Genomic DNA, 23,758 nt, shown 5'->3' on the forward strand with positions numbered 1-23,758 from the left:
AGTTTTAACGTAGCCGTAGTTTCTGCAATTCTCGGCTTTGCCTGTAGATGTTGCTGTCCTATCACATCTCGCCCACACTGACACAGAAAGGTGCTCCCCATTGAACCGTTTGAGTTTTTATCTTGTAGTTGCAGGCCTCCCACCACTGGTGGTGCTCTGATGCATGTCACAGTTCTATTTTTTCTCTCCCGATGGGAATGTTGGAGCTCACCGAAACATGGAATGTGATAACCCACAAGGAGGCCATTTGTTCAATAATGTGCATGCTGGCTCCCTTCAAAAACAACAACCAGTGGTATTTGCCTACCATATAACAATACTACTGAATAGGAGCAATTCCATTATAAAATCCCCCACTATATCTACACCCATTCTTTACGATCCATCTAGATGCTAAACGTTTGCTTTGTAAAAAGCTTCCTCGTGTTGTTAATGGTTCTTTTGTTTTTTAAATGAGTTTCTTCTGGTTTTCAGCCCTACCACCAACAGGAACAGTTTCTCTGAGATAGTAGGAACTGCAGATGCTGGAGAATCCGAGACAACAAGGTGCAGGGCTGGATGAACACAGCAGGCCAAGCAGCATCATAGGAGCAGAGAGGCTGACGTTTCGGGCCTAGACCCTTCATCAGAAAAGGGGGAGGGGAAGGGGGTTTTGAAATAAATAGGGAGAGAGTGGGAGGCGGATAGAAGAGGGATAGAGGAGAGGATAGGTGGAGAGGAAACAAACAGGTCGAAGAGGCGGGGATGGAGCCAGGAAAGGTGAGTGTAGGTAGGGAGTTAGGAAGGGGATAGGTCAGTCCAGGGAGGACGGACAGGTCAAGGGGGCGGGATGAGGTTGGTCGGTAGGAGATGGAGGTGCAGCTTGAGGTGGGAGGAGGGTATAGGTGGGTAAATGTGTTTCTGGTTTTTGTCTCTCCCACAAGTCAGAACATCTTCTCAGCATTCACCTTAACCAGTCCCCCTCAGGGTCTATATGTTTCCTTAAGATCACCTCTCATTCTTCTAAACTCCACTGGGTATAGGCTGTTCAACATTTCTTCATAAGTTAGCTTATGAAGAGGCTGAATAGGCTGTGGCTATTTTCCCTAGAGCATTGGAGGCTGAGGGGTGAGCTTATAGAAGTCTGTAAAATCATGAGAAGCATGGATAGGGTGAATAGCCAAGCTCTTTTCCCTAGGATAGCTCAGTCCAAAACAAGAGGGCATAGGTTTAAGATGAGGGGGAAAAATTTAGAAGGGATCTAAGGTGCAACTTTTCCATGCAGAGGGTGGTCTGTGTATGGAATGAGCTGCCAGAGGAAGTGGTGGAGGCTGGTACAATTACAACATTTGAAAGGCATCTGGATGGGTATATGCATAGGAAGCATTTAGAGGGATATGGGCCAAATGCTGGCAAATGGAACTAGATTAACCTAGGATATCTGATCAGCATGGATGAGTTAGACTGAAGATTCTCTTTCTGTGCTCTACAGTTCTATGACTCAAAGTCCTTCATGACAGAAATCAGTCAAGTAAACCTTCTCTAAATTGCTTCTAACATAATTTCTTTTGACAAATGGGGAGACCAAAACTATTAACAGTGGCCCAAATGTGGACTCACCAAGGTGCTGTGCAAATGTAGTAAAATTTTCTACTTCTTTATTCTTTCAATAAACATTATTCTACTTGCCTTCCTAATCACTCGTTCTCTGTCGTTTTTTTTTGTGATTCATGTACCAGGACAACCAGACTTCACTGTCCAACAGGGGTCTGCAATTTCAATTTAAATAATATACTGCTGTTCTATTCTTCCTGCCAAAGTTTCCCCACATTATACTGCATCTGCTCATTTTTCCCCCACTCTCATAGCCTGTCTATATCCCTTTGTAGACTGACTATCTCATCTTGGCAGCTTAATTTCCCAATTATCTTGATATCATTGGCAAATTTAGCTGTCATATATTTGGCCCCTTGACCCAAGTCATTGGTATAGTTTGCAAATAGTTAAGGAGCCAGCACAGATCCCTGTGGCAGTCCACACCTACTTACAATTTGCAAGCCATAAAAGGCCCAATCTCTACTTCCTGTTAGTTAACTAATCCTTTATCCATCCCAACATGTTTCCCCTACACCATGTGTTCTTCTCAATCTTCAATGTGGCACCTTATCGAATGCTTTTTGGAAATTAAGTGTATAACATATTCAGATTCCCTTTCATCCAGCTTTCTTGTTACTTCCTCAAAAACTCAAATAAATAAGTTGACCAAAATTTCACTTTCACAAAGCCATGCTGATTCTGCCTGTTCACATTATGATTTTCTAAGCATTCTGCTATAGTCTCCATAATAATGTAGATTCTAGAAATTTTCCTATGACAGATGTCGGGCTAACTGATTAAAATTTTCTGTTTCTGTCTGCTTCACTTTTTGGGTAAAGGGTTTTCCACTCTACTGGAATCTTTCCAGAATCTAAGGAATTTTGAAAGATTGTAGCCATTGTAATTGCAGCCACTTCTTTTAAGACTTGAGGATGGAGACCAACTGGTCATGGTGGCTTCTCAGCCTTTAAGTCTAATAAACATTCTAGAAATGGTTGCCATGTGACGGCGATTGTTTTGAATTTCTCTCTCCCTCAAACCTCTTTTCAAGTTTGAGAAGTGAAGATTTGCACTGATTGACAAAAAAATGCAAAATTTTTGTTCAAAGTCTTCTCCATTTCCTTGTTTTACCATTATCTATTCCCCTGACTCTTTCTGTAGAGGTATAACACAAACTTTTAGATAGCCGTTTCCTATTTAAGTACTTGTTGAAACTCTTAACTATCTTTTTTTTAACCCAGCTAGCTAACCTACAACTCACTTAAATGGAATTTGGATCTGCACCTGAAGTGTAATGACCTGGAAGGCTATGGACCAGGTTTTGATCAGTGGAATTAAAATGGCAGCAATTTTATTTGCCCAGTGCAAATATGATGGGCTGAGTACTCTCTGTAACGTTTCTATTGGTAGAGGGAAGTTACTTCCCCTGGTTGAGGGGAGGGAGACAAACGGTGGGGAGTCCAAAACAAGATGGCAGTGCCTTAAAATCAGAATCCAAAGAGCATAGGGGCAATACCAGAAAACGCCTTTTTAACACAGTGGGTTGTGGTAATCAGTAATCTGTTGAGGCTGGGAGAGTCAATTAAATTTTCAGACCTGTGGTTGGTGGATTTGGTTAGCACTACTGCCTCACAGTGCCAGGGACCTAGCTTCGATTCCAGCCTCAGGTGACTGTCTGTGTGGAGTTTGCACATTCTCCCCAAGTCTGTGTGGGTTTCCTCCAGGTGCTCTGGTTTCCTCCCACAGTCCAAAGATGTGCAGGTTAGGTGGACTAGCCATGCTAAATTGCCCACAGTGTCCAGGGATGTTTATGTTAGGTGGGTTAGACATGGGGAAATGCAGAGGTAGGGGAATGGGTCTGGGTGTGATGGTCTTCAAAGGGGTGGTGTGGACTTGTTGGGTTGAATGGCCTGTTTCCATGCTGTAGGGATCCTGTGATTCTACGAAGAATAGATTAACAGATAAGAGTATTAAGAGGTATGGACAATTAATGTGCAGTGTCCAATATTTTAACTGAGGTCTAAATAGATCTTGGTAGATTGGTAATAGAACTTCACTATCTGGGTGATTTGAGGTCAAGTTTGACATTTCATTGGTCTTTGAACATTTTTGTCCCGCATTAATATGTTGTGATGAAGGTGCATCACATATATTATCCTTTGAGAACTTGGATTTCTAAAATAGGGGCAGATGGGTTTGGTTTTAGTTCTCTGAAGGTACCATTGTTTTTAAGAGGTCAGAAAGTCATTTGGAAAAAATTGACCTAAATCCATCATTTCCAAGAATGTGACTTAATAAATGCCTCGCCAATTACCTGTGGGTGTGCTGAGTTCATTACATACAGAAAAGTAAGTCATCAGGGGCCACTGGTGAGTTTTAGTTTGAGTTCGGTTCAGAAGAATCAGGTTTCAGTTTCATCCTAGCCAAAGAATAAGGTGTTTAGAACAAGAGAAAATTCTCATCGCAACAGAAGGACAGGTTCATTTGTGGGTGTTTGTACGGCAGTTTTCAAATTGTGAGAACTAAAAGACATTTGGGCCATCAGAACTGGAAATAAGTCTTAAAACTGTCTTAGTACTTCAAGAAGGAAAACTGGAAAGAGTCAGTTAGATTAAAGAAAATAAAGAGTTAAGTTCAAAGACATGCAGGTTAGGTGGATTGGCCATGCTAAATTGCCCATAGTGTCCAAGGAGGGGGAGGTGAGGTGGATTAGCCATGGGAAATACAGGGTTACAGGGATAGAGTAGGGAGGTGTGTCTGGGTGGGATGCTCTTTAGAGGGACGGTATGGACCTGGTGGGCCAAATGGCCTGCTTCCACACAGATTCTAAGATAGGAATGATCTTTCTCTGGGATTGAGCATCTGAAAAGGGCATTGATGGGGAAAAGATGGAATCTGTATTTTTTCAGTTTATGTTATGATATTTTCAAATGGACTTACATATCAATACATATATGTGTTTATTTTCCTTTCTGTAATAAACTTGTGTTCCTGAATTAAAAGAATCTTGGCAGCCTCGTGTGACATTTTTTATTGATGTTAATTGAAGGCTAAATATTGGCCGTGGAAACAAGGATAAATCCCGTGCATGGCAATGTAATGGAAAGAAGTGACAGGTTATCTGTGATGATAATGCCTTTAATACAATATACATTGGCAGTGCATAACTTACCTTTTGAATCCCCAAATCCTGTCCATTATCTACACAGGTCCGGAGTGTGATGGGGTACTCCTGGACGAGTGCAGCTGCAGCAATACCCTGGAAGATTGACACCATTCAGGATAGAGAACCTGATCGTTGGCACCACATCCACAAATATTCACTTCCTCCAACACTGATGGTCAGTAGCAACAGTATGTACCATCTACAAAATGCACTGCAAAAACTGGCCAAGGCTCCTTAGGCAGCACATTCTAAATTGACAACTTTTACCATTTAGAAGGACGAGGGAAGCAGATACATGGGAACACCAATTCCCGTCCAAGTCACATGCCATCCTCATGTGGAACTATATTGCTATTCCTTCGGTGTCACTGGATTAAAATCTTAGAACTCCCTTCCCAAAAGCACTGTGAGTGTACCTATACCCCAGGGACTGCAGCAGTTCAAGAATGTGGTTCGCCATCACTTCTTGCTCACGTATTTTAGTGGAGACAACAATCTGGTTAAAACAATTGAAGTGGCGTTTATGTTCAAACAGCTCATCATATGATCTCACACTTTAGTGCTGTGTGTGCTGTTTTAGAGTTGTAGACACAGTGCAATGGTTTCAGAGTAGGGCAGCCACTAGCATTCCAAATGTGCTTCATTTGATTGATAGTCATCTGATCTATTCCATTTATGCCAATTACCAAGGTCTAGGACATTGTGCTACACCAGGGCCTGAGGCTCCAGGATGCCTGCAAAGCTTGGGTCAGGACAGAGACTGGGTATCAGCAAAAAGATGCAATGCAGCATCTCACCAAGACTTTTGCAACAACACCTTCCAAACCCCTAACTTCTACATCATAGAAGGACAAGGGCAGAAGATTCATAGGATCATCACCAGCTGCAAAATATCCTCCAAATCTCAAGTGACCTCTGACTTCAAACTAGTTTCAGTGGGTCAAAATCCCTCAAAACCCTTCCTAACAGTACTACAGCAGTGCCTACTCCACATGAACAATGACAGTCCAAAAAGGCAGCTCACTACCACTTCCTCAAGGGCAACTGAGATGGGCAACACATGCTGGTATTATCAGCAATGTCCACATCCTTTGAAAAAAAATTATGGAAAATATTCAATGCAGTTTTATTTAGCATAATCTAAATCAAGATTTAGCAAATGTGGCAAGTTAGGATACCAATTACAGTACAAACACTGGAATATCTGTCTTGTAACATCATTGACACACCAATGGCAACATATAGTGACATTTCTCCTTCAAAGACGTTCAATAACCCAAGTAATTCTGATCAAAGATTCCAGGAGAGTGTTTCAGTTTTCAACATAGCTTGAGCAAATCACTTCTGAAGCATCATTCTTAAAAGACATCACAAATATACACATTTCTAACAGGTAAATCATTCTCTTGTTCTCACAGTGGGTAATCTTCCTCAGATGTTGTGATGACTAGTAAGGCCCCATAGTTTACAAACAGTGCTGGTAACAGACCTGATGCTAATTAACTTTTGAGAGATGCAATTTAATGTCCTGGCTGTCTTGTACTTATGTGGCCTCTACCTTTGTTGTAAGTGCCTTTCTTCATGTGCAGTCTGTAGGACAATTAAACACATATCAAATGGTGCAACTGAAAATGTGTGGAGTTGTAATACAGACAGCTACAGAATGAAATAGCAAGGAAGAAGTTTTAAAAAGTCTGTAACTTTGAATAACTGCAAGAGTCAAAATGGCTGTGCATTTTCCACCTCCACTGCTGTAGAAATGAAATAAGCTACAATTTGAATTTGATTTTTTTTCTCTCTCAGTGACAGAAGTATGAAATAACTATAGAATTAATTAAAAATCTAAACATATCAGCATTACAGCCTTGCTGTCAGTGCTGGGGAAAGAATGTCACAAACTATATTCCAGCCTACATCTCATTAAGGAGGGGAAAAACAGACTGCTGTGATTTGCCAGCTTTGAAGACACACTTTGAACTCCATATTAATGTTACTTATGATCATTATTTATCCAACATTAAAGCTCTAATGGAGAGGGAGATTATTGATCAGTATGTGACTGTGTCGATACATCTTAAGTGAGTCTTAAGGACTGATGGATGATCTAATCAGCAACATGATGGTCTTAGACACAAGGCATCCTACTGTAATTTCTGCTGAGAATAGAGATACTTTTGTGAAACATATGGGCACCAGGTGTACTTGCATTTTAAAAAAACTATCCAGCAACAATGTTTGGATTTGTGTTATGTTGTAATTATGTCACAAAACTGAGAAAAGAGCATGATGTGCATAATTCGAAAGGCCTGCAAGAAGACAGGTCTCTTTCTTCTCCCCTAGTCTGTCAGTGGAAGAGACCCAGCACTAAAGGTTTCTGAAAAGAAGAACTTCTAACTCAAGCAAAAACCTAGGCCCATCTGACTGGCGACCAAATTAAGGATCACTGCAATCAACAAGAACTTAATATCATCACCATATCATTACCATCACCAAAAAAACAGTGGGAAAGGTACATCATTTCCACACTTCTGGTTTGAACTGTTGATGAATGAAGAATTTGTTCTCTTTTACTTATGTTTCCCACCTATTATATTTCTTGCATGTCCTGTCTATCCTATTTGTGAATGAATGTGTTTTGTGAATTTAATGAGATATGGTTTAAATTTGCATAATAGTAATTAATAATCCAATTTGCTATATAGAGTAATAGAGCTGTACAGCACGGAAACAGACCCTTCGGTCCAACTTGTCCATGCCGACCAGATATCTTAAGTTATTCTAGTCCCATTTGCCAACATTTGGCCCATTTCCCTCTAAGTGCTTCCTATGCATATACCCATCCAGATGCCTTTTAAATGTTGTAATTGTACCAGCCTCCACCACTCCCTCTGGCAGCTCATTCCATACACGCAGCACCCTCTGCGTGAAAAAGTAGCCCCTCAGGTCCCTTTTGCATCTTTTCCCTCTCACCTTAAACCTGTGGCCTCTAGTTTTGGAATGAGCTACCATGGGGGAAAGACCTCGGCTATTCACCCTATCCTTTCCACTCATGTTTTTTCAAACTTCTATAAGGTCATCCCTCAGCCTCCGATGTTCCAGGGAAAATAGCCCCAGCCTATTCAGCCTCTCCCTATAGCTCAAACCCTTCAACCCTGGCAACATCCTTGTAAATCTTTTCTGAACCCTTTCAAGTTTTACAACATCTTCCTATAGCAAGGAGACCAGAACTGCACGCAGTATTCCAAAAGTGGCCTAACAAATGTCCTGTGCAGCTGGAACATGACCTCCCAACTCCTATACTCAATGCACTGACCAATAAAGGCAAGCATACCAAACGCCTTCTTCACCATCCTGTCTACCTACGACTCCACTTTCAAGGAACTACGAACCTGCACTCCAAAGTCTCTTGGTTCATCAACAATCCCAGGACCTTACCACTAAATGTATAAGTCCTGCCCTGATTTGCCTTTCCAAAATGCAGCCCCTCACATTTATCTAAATTAAACTCTATCTGCCACTCCTCTTGTTAAGGATAAGTTTACTATAACAAAAAAGTTTTTGTTTCATTGTTTATTAATAAAACTTGGTGTGAGTTTCTTTTACTTAGATAGTGGTCACAGTCAGGGAAATTAATCATCATGATTAAATTGATAATTTATATATTTGTGACGATTTGAGGAATAGTGGGGCTTAATTTCTGGTGCATTGTTCCCATCAGTGCTGAGACCACACCATCAAGTCTAAAGGTGAGAAATAGTTTGTACCTGTTAAATGATGAGTGCTGAAGGAGATCCTCAACTGAACATGAAGTGCCAGGTAGATACTGATGCTGTGTGCCATGTTATGAATTTCACCAACCTGTGCAAAATGTCTCAAGATGGTAAGCCAAAAATGATGTCCTCTGAAGGAACATTAAAATGATGCAATGAAATGATACGTACAGCAAGAGGAGAAATTAAGCTGAGAATCCAATGCAGCAAAAATTAACATTTTTTTCTTCTGTACATTCATTGGATTTGGCCATCACAGGCAGTACTTATCCCCCATCTCTAATTGCCTGGAGGACAGTTAAGGGTCGCACTGGGTCTGCAGTCATATGTAGACCAGACTAGATAAGGATATTACTAAATCAGATGGGTTTTTACGATAATCAACGGTGGTTACATAGTTACCACTGGTGAAATTTTCATTCCAGATTTTTAGTGAATGCACATTTTACCATCTGCCATGGTGGGATTTGAACCCATGTCTACAAAATGTTAATCCAGGGTTCATAGTTCAATTACATCATCACAATACCATTACTTCCTCTTAACATCTGGAGTTCCAGATAATCAATATTGAGGAACATCCACTCATTTCAGCTGAAGCAAGTCTAAAGCTTGGATGAATAATCCTAAATAGCCCAGAAGAGGCATACAGCATCTTGCAGGTCAATAAATCAAATATGTTGAACAAATCCTGGAAAATTACAAAGATGTTTTTACGAGTCCTGGATATTTTCCTGGTGAATATCATCTTGAAGTTGATAGAGGGTGAGAGTAGCACATCATCTGTCAAAGACAGATCCAGCTACCAAAGTTCAACCTGAAAGACAATATAGAAAAGCTGGAAAAGAAGAGAATCCTCAAAAGACTGGATTAGATCCATGGCAGCTGTGAAAAACCTGGAAAACTGAAAGTTTACATGAATCCAAAAATCTCAGTAGAGCTTTGAAGAGATCTCACTATCCTGTGCTAAATATTTAAGAAATTTTGCCATAACCTGCCAAGGTAAAGTTCTTTAATATCCTTGATGTGAATGATGGTTACTGGCAAGTGAGGCTGGATGAAAGTAACAGTTTTTTAAACTATATTCTGACATAATGCAGGAGATACAGATGGTTATGCATGCTGTTTAGTATAGCCACTGGTACAGAAGAGTATCAATGTAGACAGCATGCAATAGTGATCTTCCCAGAGTGTAAGTTATTATGGACAATCTGATGGTCAATGGATATAGAAACACGATGGAAGAAGCCATCCCAGACCACAAACAGAATCTGGTTTGACACCGAGAGACAGTATACCAGTTGAACCTTAAAGTGGAACAGGAATGAAAAATGCAATTGAACATGACTGGAATTCAAGTACATTGACCCAACACTGACAGTAAAAGATCCTGTCAAGGTGAGAGGTGCAGCAGAGATGCAGGGACTAACAGATGTAAAAACATTACAATAATTTATTGGCCTAATTTGTCATCACAGTGTGAATATCTACACAAGCTCACTGCTAAGGATCTGTTTGGGAACAGAAGAAGAACCAGCTTTCACAAGAATCAAATTGCTATTCATGACAACACCAATGCAAAGTGGCTCAAGATGGTGACGTGAAAATGATGCCTTCTGAAGGAATGGTGAAGCCAAACAATGGAATGATACACAAGGCAAGAGGATAAATTAAGCTGAGAGCTCAGTGCAGTGGAAAGAGCAAACATTTCTTTATGCATTTGTTAGATGTGGACATTTATTGCCCATCTTTAAATGCCTGGAGTACAGTTAAGGGTCAAGCACATTGCTGTGGTTCTGGAGTCATATGTAGACCAGACCAGGTAGAGATATTACTGAATGAGATGCCAGTAAGAAGTCACCTTTCAGTGTGATTCCAGTGGGACTGGACTTGGAAAAACCCATATACAAAGAGGGACAATCACAGGTGTAAGAGCAAACAGAGAAAGAGTGCCCGGCTATTGTCTTTGCTTTAGCACTTTAATCAATTCCTGTTGTCATGATATAACTGGGAAGAGTGTACCAATAATTATGCCCTACATTTTCACAAGCTGTCACAGAATGTATGAAATCCAACTGAGACCCTGAAAACATCCAACTTACCTGACTGGCCACTACTCCAGACAAAAAACAATTCACATCAGGTTTTGTCAGTAACAGAAAAATAACTCAATTTGTGGTAACATGCTTAATTTTAATAGGAGCATTAAAAAGAAAGGATTTCTAATCTAGCACTATGTAACATGAACTATTCCCCTTCAAAACCCCAAAATCCACACACAATCATGAATGTAAAAAAGTTATAGACAGGTTAAATAAATTTCTGAAGATCAGAAGTCCATGCTACAAGGTGGAAAGTTATTTTCTCACATCCTTTTGATTTTAGCAATGATGACAGGAGGGTGATGACTATTCTTCAATTCAATGGACCCACATCTCTTCTTGTTTTAGAATTACTCATTTTAAGCTTTTTTAAATTGTTCTATATTTTTCCAACATGGGGTGGGTGTATGTTAGAGATGGATTCATAGATGTTTACAACTCAGAAGAATGCTATTTAATCCATCTGTGACTGTGCCAGTCAACAAAGATCTGACTACTCTAATTCCATTTTCCAGCTTTTGGAGACTATAGCAATCCAAGTGAAAATCTAAATACTGATTAAATTTTATAAGAGTTTCTGACTCAATCATTCTTTCAGGCAGTGAGTTCCAGAGTCTCACAACCCTTGGAGTGAAAGACTTTTTCTTCAACTCTCCTCTTAGCCTTGTGACCCCTCTACTAATGGAAAACATTGCCTTTCTATCTATGCTCCTAAAATTCCTCTATCATGTTCCCTCTCATCATCTCAAAAACTATTCAGTATCATAGAATCCCCCTACTGTGTGGAAGCAGGCCAATTGGCCCATCAAGTCCACACCAATCGTCTGAAGAGCATCCACCCAGATTCATGCATTTCCATCTATCCTTGCATTTCCCATGAACAATTCACCTAGCTTGCACATCCCTGGACACTATACTTACAGGTTGTTGGGAGTAGCACTCCCTACGATGACAGTTGAGGCTGCTAAGACAGAATGTGAAATCTTCCAAATTCAACAAGAAGCAGCAGCAACAGCTTAAAATGCCCTGGGAGATACCAAGACGGCAGTCACTTTGAGTCTGCAAACAATGCAACAGAATACAACTCTCCAGGTGTTGCAGGAAGTAGTGATGAAAAGATGGCCTGAAAACATTCAGGACATTAAGGAGGTACCATGGAGGATTGATGAGGGTAATGCAATGATGTTGTGTAAATGGACTTCCAAAAGGTGTTCAATACAATGTCATGAAACAGACCTTTGAGCGAAGTTACAGCTCATGGAACACAAGGGACAGTCGCAACATGGATATAAATTTGGCCGCATAACGGGAAACAGAGAATAATAATTCATGGATATTTTTCAGGCTGGAGAAAAGTTGTAGGTTGGTCTTGAGACTCTTGCTTTTCCTGACAATATATTAATGATCTAGACCTTGGTGTGCACAGGACAATTACAAAGTTTGCGGATGATACTAAACTTGGAAGTATTGGAAGCTGTGACAAGGACAATGTAGAATTTCAACAGGACATAAACAAGTTGGTGAAGTGGGCAGATAGGCGTTTAATGTGGAGAATGTGAAGTGATTAATTTTAATTGGAAGAACACAGAGAAATGATTTCTTTTATTCATTCGTGGGATGAGGGCATCACTGGCTAGGCCAGCATTTATTGCCCATCCCTAATTGCCCAGAGGGTCGTTAAAAAAAGACAATATAAAAGGACTGCAATTCTAAAGAGAGTGTAGAAGCAGAGGCACCTGACTATCTCTGTACATAAATTATTAAAGGTGGCAGGACACATGGAGAGAACAATTAACACATTGTACAATATTCTGGACTTTATTAACAGCAGATTGAGTACAACAGCAATGTGGTTATGATGAACTTGTATAAGATATTAATTGGATCACAGCTGGGAGTATTACGTATAGGTCTGAGCTGTAAGAAGAATACAAACACATTAGTGAGAGCACCTCAGTTATGAGGATAGATGTTGGGACTTGTTTCCTTGGAGAGAAGAAAGCTGAGAGGAGATCTAGAAATTTGCAATTTCACGAAGGACCCGGACAGATATACAGGGAGAAACTGATCCTACTCATGAAGGGATGGAGATATAGAGAAATAAAGTGCCTTGCAAAACAAAAAACAAATGTAAGGTGAGAGAAAACTTTTTTATAGACTGAATGGTTGGGTTATGGAATGCAATGCCTTCAAGTGTGGTGTAGGCAGGTTCAAATGGGCATTTGATGATCATTTGAATCAAACTAATGTGTGGGGTTGTGGGGAAAAGGCTTGGGATTAGCACAATGCTCATAACGCTCATTCGGAGAATAAGTACAGACATGATGGGCTGAAAGGCCACTTTCTGTACTGTAAGAATTGTGTGATTCTGTGACACACTTATTGCTGGAAGAGAGTACTGGCACACAGAGATGATAGCCTAGGGTGGCACCTTGTACAAAACAAATCGTCATTATCCCCTTGGAGATGAGTGAAGAGATGTTGAAACACACCCATCGTGTAAGTCATCAATAACTGAGTCAAGTTAAAAGAAAGTTCTACTGACCAAGTAAACAGTCACATCAGCCAATGATGTGCTGATAAAATAAACCAAGCTAAGCAAGCTATAGAGCTGTTCATCCCTCATAAGGCTCCAAACAGACAATGGATGTAGACCCGCTTCACTCTTGCAGGCACTAATCTTCTTGTAACAAAAACAGAGATTGCTGGAGAAACTCAGCAGATCTGGCAGCATCTGTGGAGAGAAAGCAGAGTTAATGTTTCAGGTCCAGTGACCCTTCTCAGAATTCCCAGTCTGATAAAATATCACCAATAGGTATTGACTGGAGACTTAGTTTTAATCCCAGGTGTGGGATGTTTGGGAAGAATTACAAACATACAATCATAAAAATGAAGAGCAGGAATAGGCCATCCAGCCCCTCAAGGCTCCTCTACCATTCGATAAGATCACGGCTGATCTGATTATAAGCTCAAATCCTCATTCCTGCCTATCTCTGATAACCTTTCACTATTTTGCTTAACAAGAATTTATCAACCTCTGCTTCAAAAAGATGCAAGCACTTTGTTTTTCAGGAAAAGAGTTGCAAAGGCTCAGGATCCTTTGAGAAAAAAAAACCTAATTGCTATTTTAAGTGGGTGGGCCCTGGATTTTAAACAGCAACTGTTGGTTCTAGTTTTTCCTATCAGAGGAAAAACTCACTCCACATCTGCAGTGTCAAGACCCCTTAGCATCTTATATGTTTCAATAAAGTCATCTCCAACTCCTCTAAATGGATGTAGGTGTCACTAACAAGGCTGGCATTGTTACTGAACTGATTAGATCTCTAGGTCATTCTAGAGAGCAGTTAAGAGTCAACCATTTTGCTGTGGGCCTGGAGTCACATGTAGGCCCATACCAGGTAAGAAGGGCAGATTTGATTCCTTAAAGGGGCATCAATGAACCAGATGGGTTTGAAATATTGGTCGATTGTTTCATAGACACCATTGCTGAAACTTAATATTCAATTGAAAAAGAAACCCACATTGTTTTCAGAAACTTAAATGCCAACAGCTGTTTGATTGTGCTGGGGTTTGAACCAGTAACTCACAGATGTATGCGTTAGCTGCTGAATTACTAACAAAACAACACCACCACAATGCTAACATCTCCCACAGGCCTGAAAGGCAGTGCAGAGGGAGTTAACTGTAATGGAATCAGAGCTGAAGGAGTTCAGACTCGCAGAAACTGGGTTGTTTTCCCTTTGTTTGAGAACATTTAGGAGAGATTTCAAGATTTTAGGAGAGAGGCGTTAAAAACGATGAGGGTCTTTGCTAGGACAAAGTAGAAGAAACTGTTCTCAGTATCAGGAGGGGCAGTAACCAAGGCAAAGATGAGGAATGAGCTGCCAGAGGAAGTGGTAGAGGTGAAAGCAATACAACGTTTAAAAGACATTTGGACAGGTACTTGGATAGGAAAGGTTTAGAGGGATATGGGCCAAACGCAGGCAAATGGGACTAACTGAGTTCAGGAAACCTGGTCAGCATGGATGAGTTGGGTCGAAGGGTCTGTTTCCATGCTGTATGACTCTATGACTCAAAACTTTTTATACAGCCAGTTACAATCAGAATTATACTGCGTGAAAGGGTGATGGAAATAGATCTAAAAACCTTTCAAAAATTAGCTCGATAAGAAGTTATAAAGGATACACTGTAGAGCGAGACAGAGGAGTGAGACTAACTGGTTAGTGCTTTCAGATTCCTGGTAGAGACAGACTGGGCTGAATGACCTCATTATGTGCTGCATCTTTATTTAACTTGTGGTCATCACATCCTTTTCGGTCCAAGCAACTCTCCAGTGGCCCTTCTTTGTGTGAGCTGAGAGAGCGAATCCTTTTTTAACAAAGATTCTCGAGGTAGACGGGCCAAACTCTTGCCCCCGCCTGAAGTGCACATTGAAACAGGGTGGCAGGGCACGTCTCAGGAGCTGGCTTTCACTTTGAGAGCGTGATCCTTGAGGTCGATGAAGTTGATTTTAGGATCCCGATTCGTGTCCTGGTTGGGATTAGTTATAATACTGGGAGCAGCCTGATTGACAGTCCAGAGTTTGAGGTGGAACCATTTACCAGAGTGGTGAATAGGCTGGATAAGTCACCTTAAATGAAGCATAGTGTTTCCCTGTTAGACTGAATGCAACAGAAAACAAAATATTCCCAGATAGTCTTCAGGTGGATGTCTTATCTTACATCTGCACAACATAAGTTGGTTAACTCTATGATCACAAGAAACAGGACTAGTTCATTTTCCTCCATGTTTTAATCTCTCCAAAGTCTTGGAAACCTCTCCAAGATCTCTTCCCTATCCCAGTGAACTCCTCCAGCCCTGCAATTCCTCAATTCAGGTCCTTTGAACCTCCCAAATTATAATTGCTGCACCAATAGTGGTGGTGCTATCAGCGGCCTAGGCCCTGGACCCCGTCCCCCACACCTATGAGCCTCTGTGCCTTGCTTGCTCCTTGATTAAAATGCTTCTTAAAACTTCCCTCTGTAAACAGGTTCATCTGTCCCCATATAAACCAAAGAACTGCAATGCTGGAAATCTGAAACCGAAACAGAAAATGTTGGAGAAATTCAGCAGGTCTGGCAGCATCTGTGGAGAGAGAAACAGAGTTAATGTTGCTTGTTCAGTCACCCTTCTTCAGAACTAAAACTTCAGTTATGAAGACTCGAAATGTTAACTCTGTCTTAATTTGCACAGATGCTGCCTGACCTGCTGAGTTTTTCCAACATTTTCTGTTTTTGTTTCATCTGTCATATTATCTTCTTTTGGGGATCTCGGTATCAAATGTTGCTTGATGATCACTCCTTTGGAGTCTTGGGATGTTTCACTGTGTTAAAGACATTACATAATTGCAAGCTGTTGTTAAACAGTACCACTTGTTGCTGCAATTACTTCTGGATGTAATGAGCTCTTGTCTGATCTGAACTGACCAGCGCAGAAAGGGTGGGCCAAAGGGCCTTTTTCCATGTTGCAAAAGCTGTGACTGAGAGAAAGCGGTTAAACCAAACAACAAGCAGCCTGTGGTTTAGTTGATAAGCTGCAAACACATTAAAAAGGTAAATATTAATTATGAACAGCACTGAACGATAGGAGTTTATGTAACTCTATCAATACCCTTCAATAATTAATGGTTGCACTGACCCTGCTTTCTTCAGTGATATAGGATCTGACTAGTACATTGATTCCTCCCAGAGATGGAATAGAGCCCTCTGGAACTGTTGAGTCAGCGTTGCTTCCACTTGTCTCCTCAGGTGCATTTCTCCAGGCCTCCTGAGCAGTGTCTGGGTGCTTGGAGTCACTCAGTCTAAATCACTCAGCCTCTGTGCCTATTCTGTGAACACCATCTGTGATTGTCATCTCATGTTATTCAGGATCAGCGTTGATAAAGCCTGTCAGAGTCCAGATTATTAGTAACAAATCTCTTTCACTGAACATTATCTTTTAAATATGTTGGGACCAGATGAAGAGGGGCAATCGGCTCCCCTCTTTTTAAAACCTTCTTGGTAGGTTGCGACAATTTTTTTTTGCATGCAGTGATAACGATTGAAATTTAATTAACTAGATGAAAATGAAGGAACCAAATTATGAGTTTTCCCTGAGTGAAAGAAAGTAGATTTCCATGACCCACTAATTCAGAGAAAAGAAAAAACTGTGACATCAAATGTACACACAGACACAGGTAGTAAGCTTAAACATTGAAACATAGAAGAACAGAAGATAGGAGCAGGAGTAGACCACTCAACCCTTTGAGCCTACTCTGCCATTCAATATGATCATGGCTGATCATCGAGTTCAATACCCTAAATCCTCCCCCTTCCCCCATATCCCTTGATCCCTGTAACCGCAAGATCTAGATTCCTCTTGAAAACACATGTTTTGACCTCGACCATTCTTTGTGGGAGTGGCTTCCACAAGATCATCACTCTCATGGTGAAGACATTTCTCTTCACCTCAGTCCTAAAAGATTTACCCCTTATCCTGAAACTATTACCCCTTGTTCTGGACTCACCCGCCATCAGAATATTGTTCCTGCATCTAGCCTGTCTAGTCCTGTTAGAATTTTATAGCTTTCTGTGAGATCCCCTTGCTCCTCATTCTTCTAAACTCCAGTGAATACAATTCTAACCAACTCAATCTCTCCTTTTACGTCAATCCTGCCATCCCAGGAAATCAATTTGGTAAACATTTGCTGCACTCCCTCTATAGTAAGAACATCCTTCCTTAAATAAGGAGACCAAAGCTGCACATAACATTCCAAGTGTGGCGTCACCAATGCCCTGTATAATTGCATCTTTGTTCCTTTACTTGAATCCTCTGGCTATGAAGGCCAACATACAGTTTACCTTCTTTACTGTCTGCTACACCTGTGCACTTACTTTCAGCAGCTGATGTACAAGAACGCCCAGGTCCTGTTGTACATTCCCCTCTCTCAAATTTACAGCCATTCAGATAATAATCTGTCTTCCTATTTTTGTGACCAAAGTGGATAACCTCACATTTATTCACATCATTCTGCATCTGCCATACATTTGCCCATTCAGCCTATTCAAATCACATTGCAGCATTTCTTCATCATCCTCACAGCTCACCCTTTCACCCTGCTTTGTGTCATCTGCATATTTTGAGATAATACATTTAAAAATGGGAGGAGGATATCTCTGGGGATGGGAAGATAGCAACAGTTGTAGTTTAAAGTTTTTGAGGTCCTTGAAGTGTTAGATTTTAATCCTGAGACTAATTTGGTTAATTGTTAACTTGTATTTTGGAACAGTGGTGAAGTTTGTAGATCTTGAATTTTCAGTGAATGGTGGTTTTCACTGGGCTTTAGAGGTGGTTGAGAGAGACAGGGTAAAAACCGAAAGAACTGCGGATACTGTAAATACAGATGCTGTAAACACCTCTCCACAGCTGTACGGCACCTTCCCCTGTAACCGGCAAAGATGCAACACCTACCCCTTTACCTCCTCCCTCCCCAATATCCAAGGGCCCAAACATACCTTTCAGGTGAAGCAACACTTCACCTGCACTTCCCAGAATCTAGTCTACTGCATTTGCTGCTCACAGTGTGGTCTCCTCAAGATTGGGAAAACAAAGCGTAGACTTGGCGACCGCTTCGCAGAACATCTATGTTCTGCTCGCAAAAAAGACCCTGAACTAGCTGTTGCCTGCCACTTCAACACACCCTGCTCCCTGGCCAACATCTCTGTCTCTGGTTTGCTGCAGTGTTCCAGTGAAGCCCAACACAAGCTGGAGGAACAACACCTCATTTTCTGCTTGGGGACCCTACAGCCCTCCGGACTCAATATTGAGTTCAATAATTTTAGGGCCTAAACTCTCCCATGTCCCAACCACCTACCCCACACACCAGGCCTTGTTACCACCTGGCCTGCCACTACACACCCCCTGTTGTTAATCACTAATAGTCCCCATTAACAACTATTCACCCTCCCAGCCTGATCATTAGCAACTCCTTGGTCTGTCCAACTGTCTCTCTCTCTCTCTCTTTGGGCTCTATCCTATTGTTTACTCCCTACCCCATCCATCTCCCTATTTTCTGCATATAGACTGCCATTTTCCCAGCCACTACCCGTTCTGAGGAAGGATCACGGGACCCGCAACATTAACTCTGTTTCTTCCTTGAGAGAGGCAGGAAGTGTCTTCCATTTCTTGCTAACATATCCATTCTTCCTTCTCTCTGGCTTGCTGCTTAGAAGCAGCAGCTGAAATATTGCTCAGTGTGTACTCCTGTGTCTAATTCCATTGTCTTTCTTCAAGCTAAAAGATCTGGTGGTGGCTTTCATCCTAATATGTAACTTTCTAGGAAGGTGTGAATCAACCAGAAGATCTATATCTGTATTTTAGTGTCCTTTTATAACTTTGCTTGATTGGACTTAGTTCAATTCTTTTTTACTGATGGTTTCATGAGCTTAGGTTAACCTGGTCAGGTGATCACAGCAGCCATTTTAGTTCAGACTTTATTCTTTTCAAAAAAAAAATTTAGTTTGATCAGGTATTAACAATGGCAGTTGAATATTGATGATGTATTTTTATTATCATTATAAGACACGGGAAGACTTTGTATGATGCTGCTAAATTGAACCAACCCCCAGTAGTTCTGATATTGAGTAGAATCAAACATTTGTGGGGAGGATAGAATGTAAGAACATCTACCCTATCAAGCCTCTAAAAATCTTGTATGTTTGAATGAGATCACCCCACATTCATCTAAACTCTAATGAAGGTAGGAAACAGAGGAGGGTGGAGAAGGGTTGCTTTTCAGACTGGAGGCCTGTGACCAGTGGCATGCCACAAGGATTGGTGCTGAGTCCACTGCTTTTTATCATTTATATAAAGGATTTGGATGTGAACAGAGGAGGTATGGTTAATAATTTGCTGATGATACCGAATTGGTGGTATGGTGGATAGCCAAGAAGGTTACCTCAGAGTACAACAGGACCACAATCAGATGGGCCGGTGGGCTGAGGAATGGCAGGTGGAGTTTAATTTAGATAAATATGAGATGCTGCATTTTGGAAAGGCAAATCAGGACAGGACTTATACACTTAATGGTAAGGTCCTGGGGTGTTGCTGAACAAAGAGACCTTGGAGTGCAGGTTCATAGTTCCTTCAAAGTGGAGTCGCAGATAGATAGGATACTGAAGAAGGTGTTTGGTATGCTTGCTTTTATTGGTCAGTGCATTGAGTTATAGGAGTTGGGAGGTCATTTTGTGGCTGTACGGGACATTCATTACGCCACTTTTGGAATATTGCATTCAACTCTCATCTCAGTGCCAGAGGAAGAATGTTGTGAAACTTGAAAGGGTTTAGAAAAGATTAGAAAAGATAGAAAGGATGTTACCAGGGTTGAAAGGTTTGAGCTACAGGGAGAGGCTGAATAGGCTGGAACTATTTTCTCTAGACTGTCGGAGGCTGAGGGATGACCTTATTGAAGTTTATAAAATCAAGTGAGTCATGGATAGGGTGAATAGCCGATGTCTTTTCCCTAGGGTAGCTCAGTCCAAAACTAGAGTGCACGGGTTTAAGGTGAGAGGGGAAGATTTAAAAGGGACCTAAGGGGCAACTTTTTCACACAGAGGGTGATGTATGTAAGGAAGGAGCTGCCAGAGGAAGTGGTGGAGGCTGGTACAATTACAACATTTGAAAAGCATCTGGATGGGTATATAAATAGGAAGGGTTTGGAGGGATATGGGACAAATGCTGGCAAATGGGGCTAGATTAATTTAGGATATCTGGTCAGCATGGACGAGTTGGACTGAAGGGTCTGTTTCCATGCTGTACAGCTCTATGATACTCTGACTAAAGGCCAAGCCTGTTTAGCAATTCTTGATAAGTCAACCTTTTCATCCCAGGAAATCAGCATAATGAATCTCTTTTGTTCAGCATCCAATACCAGTGTAACCTTTTTTGAATTCCAAAACAGTACTCAATACTCCAGGTATGGCCTCATCAACACCCTATATAGCTTTTTCAAGATTTTCCTGTTTTTAAACTCCAAACCTCTACTGATAAAGCCAAAATTCCATTTTCCTTTTTAATTACTTGATGCACCTGCATGCTTACCTTTTCTGTGTTTCATTCATAATAACACCTGAATCTCTTTGTACTGCATTATTTTGGATTCTCTCTCTCTTTCTATTAATTAATAGTCTGCTTTCTGATTCTTCCTGCCAATGTGCATGACCACATACTTTCCTGCATTAAACTCCATCTGCCAGATTTTTGCGTGCTTAGCCAATCTATAACCCCTTGCAGATTCCTTACATCCCATCAAAACAAACTCTCCCAACTAATTTTGTATCATCAGAAAATTTGGATACATTACACTCTGTCCCCTCCTTAAAATCATCAGTGTAGATAATAAGTAATTGCGACCCTGGGACTGATCTACTAGTTACATCTTTTCAATCTGAAACAGACCTATTAATCCTAACATGCTGTCTTCTGTGTGTTAACCAATCCTCAATCTATGAGTTCTGAAGGAGGGTCACTGGACCCGAAACTTTATCTCTGCTTTCTTTCCACTGATGCTGCCAGACCTGCTGAGTTTTACCAGCAATTTCAGATTTTGTTTCTGATTTACACTATCCACAGTTCTTTGGTTTTTCTTTCTCAGTCTATGGTAATATGTTATCTGAACACCATGAACTCTTATTTTGGGCAATATCCTTTTATATGGCATCTTCTCAAAGCCCTGCTGGAAATTCAAATATACCACATTTACTGGCTCCCCTTTATCAACTCTGCTTAATATATCCTCAAAGAACTCTAGCAAATTTATCAAACATGAATTGCCTTTCACAGAACAATGCTATTTGATTGTGTTAGGTTTTTCGAAACGTCCTGCTATTTCTTCCTTAGTAATGGACTGTAACAATTTCCCAATGACAGATGTTACACTAACTGGCACACAGTTTCGTGGTTTCTGTCTGCCCCACTTCTTGAACATGGGTGTTATATTTGCAATTTTCCAATTCACTGGAACCCTCTTGTGAGTTTTGGAATATTTTGACCAATGCCTTCACTATCTCTGCAGCCACCTCCTTCAAAACCCTCGGATGCAGGTCATCAGGCTCTGGTGACTTGTCTACCTTCAGTCCCATTAGTTTGTCCCTGTGGTGTCTGTATTTAGTGCAGACTCATGGAAGAGTTGGCGGAAGTGAGGCTGGGCCCAGTACAAGACCCGGCGTTGACTGCATTGGCAAGGTGGGCCCAGAGCGGACTCCTGGTGGCGCCATCGAGTCAATTTTGGGCCAGTGGCGGCTGCATTGGCAAGGTCCAGAGAGGATTCATGGTGATGGCAGCGTTGGTGGAGGTGAGATGGTGCTGGAGAGTGCTGACTCTTGTTCTAGCCTTTATATTCTATGTTTTAGTTTTTTTCTCAATGTGTCAAGTTGGCCGCAGGGAGTGGCCACACTACGTAACATTTTTCGCTGTATTTTGTAACAAAATATACATGATAATAAATAAACCAAAAATCAAAATCATGGTAGAGACAAGATGCAGAGTAAAACGTTTGTGTTAAATACATAAAAATAAAATTGAAGTTGTAGTCTGGAGCAACAAATAGTGATGGTAGAGACTCCAATGTTGCCATCATGTGGCTGACCAGGAATCTCTCCCATTCTCCTCACCTGTCTCTAGCGTGTGTTGGTAGAATTTACAAGTTGATACTCCAGGCTGTGTTATGGAGGAACCTTCGTTAGCCAGCAAGCCATGGAGTCAGACCTAAACCCAGAGCTTCTGACTGAAATGTAGGTATGCACCCACGGTCTACAGCATCCCCTGAGGCAAATCATTTAATTACTTTTGATGTCCTGTTGATAAAAAAAAATTGGAAACAGAGAGAAACTGAGGCTGCTTGACCAGATGGGCCAATTGGAGTTCATATGATGAAACATCAGGAAAGAGCCCAAAAAAAGTTGAGAAGCTCTGTAGATCCCACTGGTGGGCCCCAAAGACTTATTTCTAATCTATTTCTAATCTTCTGATCTGAACCTTCTTTCAGTTCTCACAATGTGAAAACTTTTACACAAACTGACATAGTTTGCAGGCATCCTGAACCAAATCCCTTCTACTAGGGTGAAATTTCCTTCTGAATCGAAAACATCATTCTTCTGAACTGAAGTAAAAACTAACAACATGATCACTAATCTATTTCATTTCTCTTTCTGTCCGCCGTAAATTCAGTAGGATAAACATTTCATCCATTAATCTCACAGGTGTCCTACTAGGCACTTGATTGGATCACATGCCTCCATGGAAACTATACCTTTAGTTCACTGTTCCAAATGACCGTCTGACCTCTGTAGTGATTGTAATGAAGTCAACCAGATGGATCTCATGGTTCCCTGATTAGGGATGTTCATCTGATCCAATAGGGAGCCCTGGCTGAAAGATATAAACAGGAGTATCAGGGGTTCTTCTCACTCTGAGAGCTGGCTCTGAGGAAGTTGGATCAGTGTAAAGGACATTCCATATGTAAATAAAGGGTGATTTGGTGACGGGATACTGTGCTGTGTGGAGTTTTTTATTCATTTGTGGGATGGGGGTGTCGCTGGCTGGCCAGCATTTCTTGCCCATTCCTAGTTGCCCTTGAGAAAGTGGTGGTGAGATGCCTTCTTGAACCGCTGCAGCCCACCTGCTGTGGGTTGACCCACAATGCCATTAGGGAGGGAACTCCAGAATTTGGACCCAGCGACAGTGAAGGAATGGTGTTATATTTCCACATCAGGATAGTGAGTGGCTTGGAGGGGAACTTGAAGGTGGTGGTGTTCCCATATATCTGCTGCCCTTGACCTTCTAGATGGAAGTGGTTGTGAGTTTGGAAGGTGCTATCTGAGGATTTTTGGTGAATTTCTGCAGTGTATCTTGTAGATAGTACATATTGCTGCTACTGAGCGTCGGTGGTGGAGGGAGTGAATGCTTGTGGATGTAGTGCCAATCAAGTGGGCTGTTTTGTCCTGGGTGGTATCAAGCTTCTTGAGTATTATTGGGGCTGCACTCATCCAGGCAAGTGGGGAGTATTCCATCACACTTCTGACTTGTGCCTTGTAGATGGTGGACAGGCTCTGGGGAGACAGCAGGTGAGT

This window comes from Rhincodon typus, chromosome 37 (genome assembly GCF_021869965.1).
Source record: "Rhincodon typus isolate 14 chromosome 37, sRhiTyp1.1, whole genome shotgun sequence".
NCBI lineage: Eukaryota > Metazoa > Chordata > Chondrichthyes > Orectolobiformes > Rhincodontidae > Rhincodon > Rhincodon typus.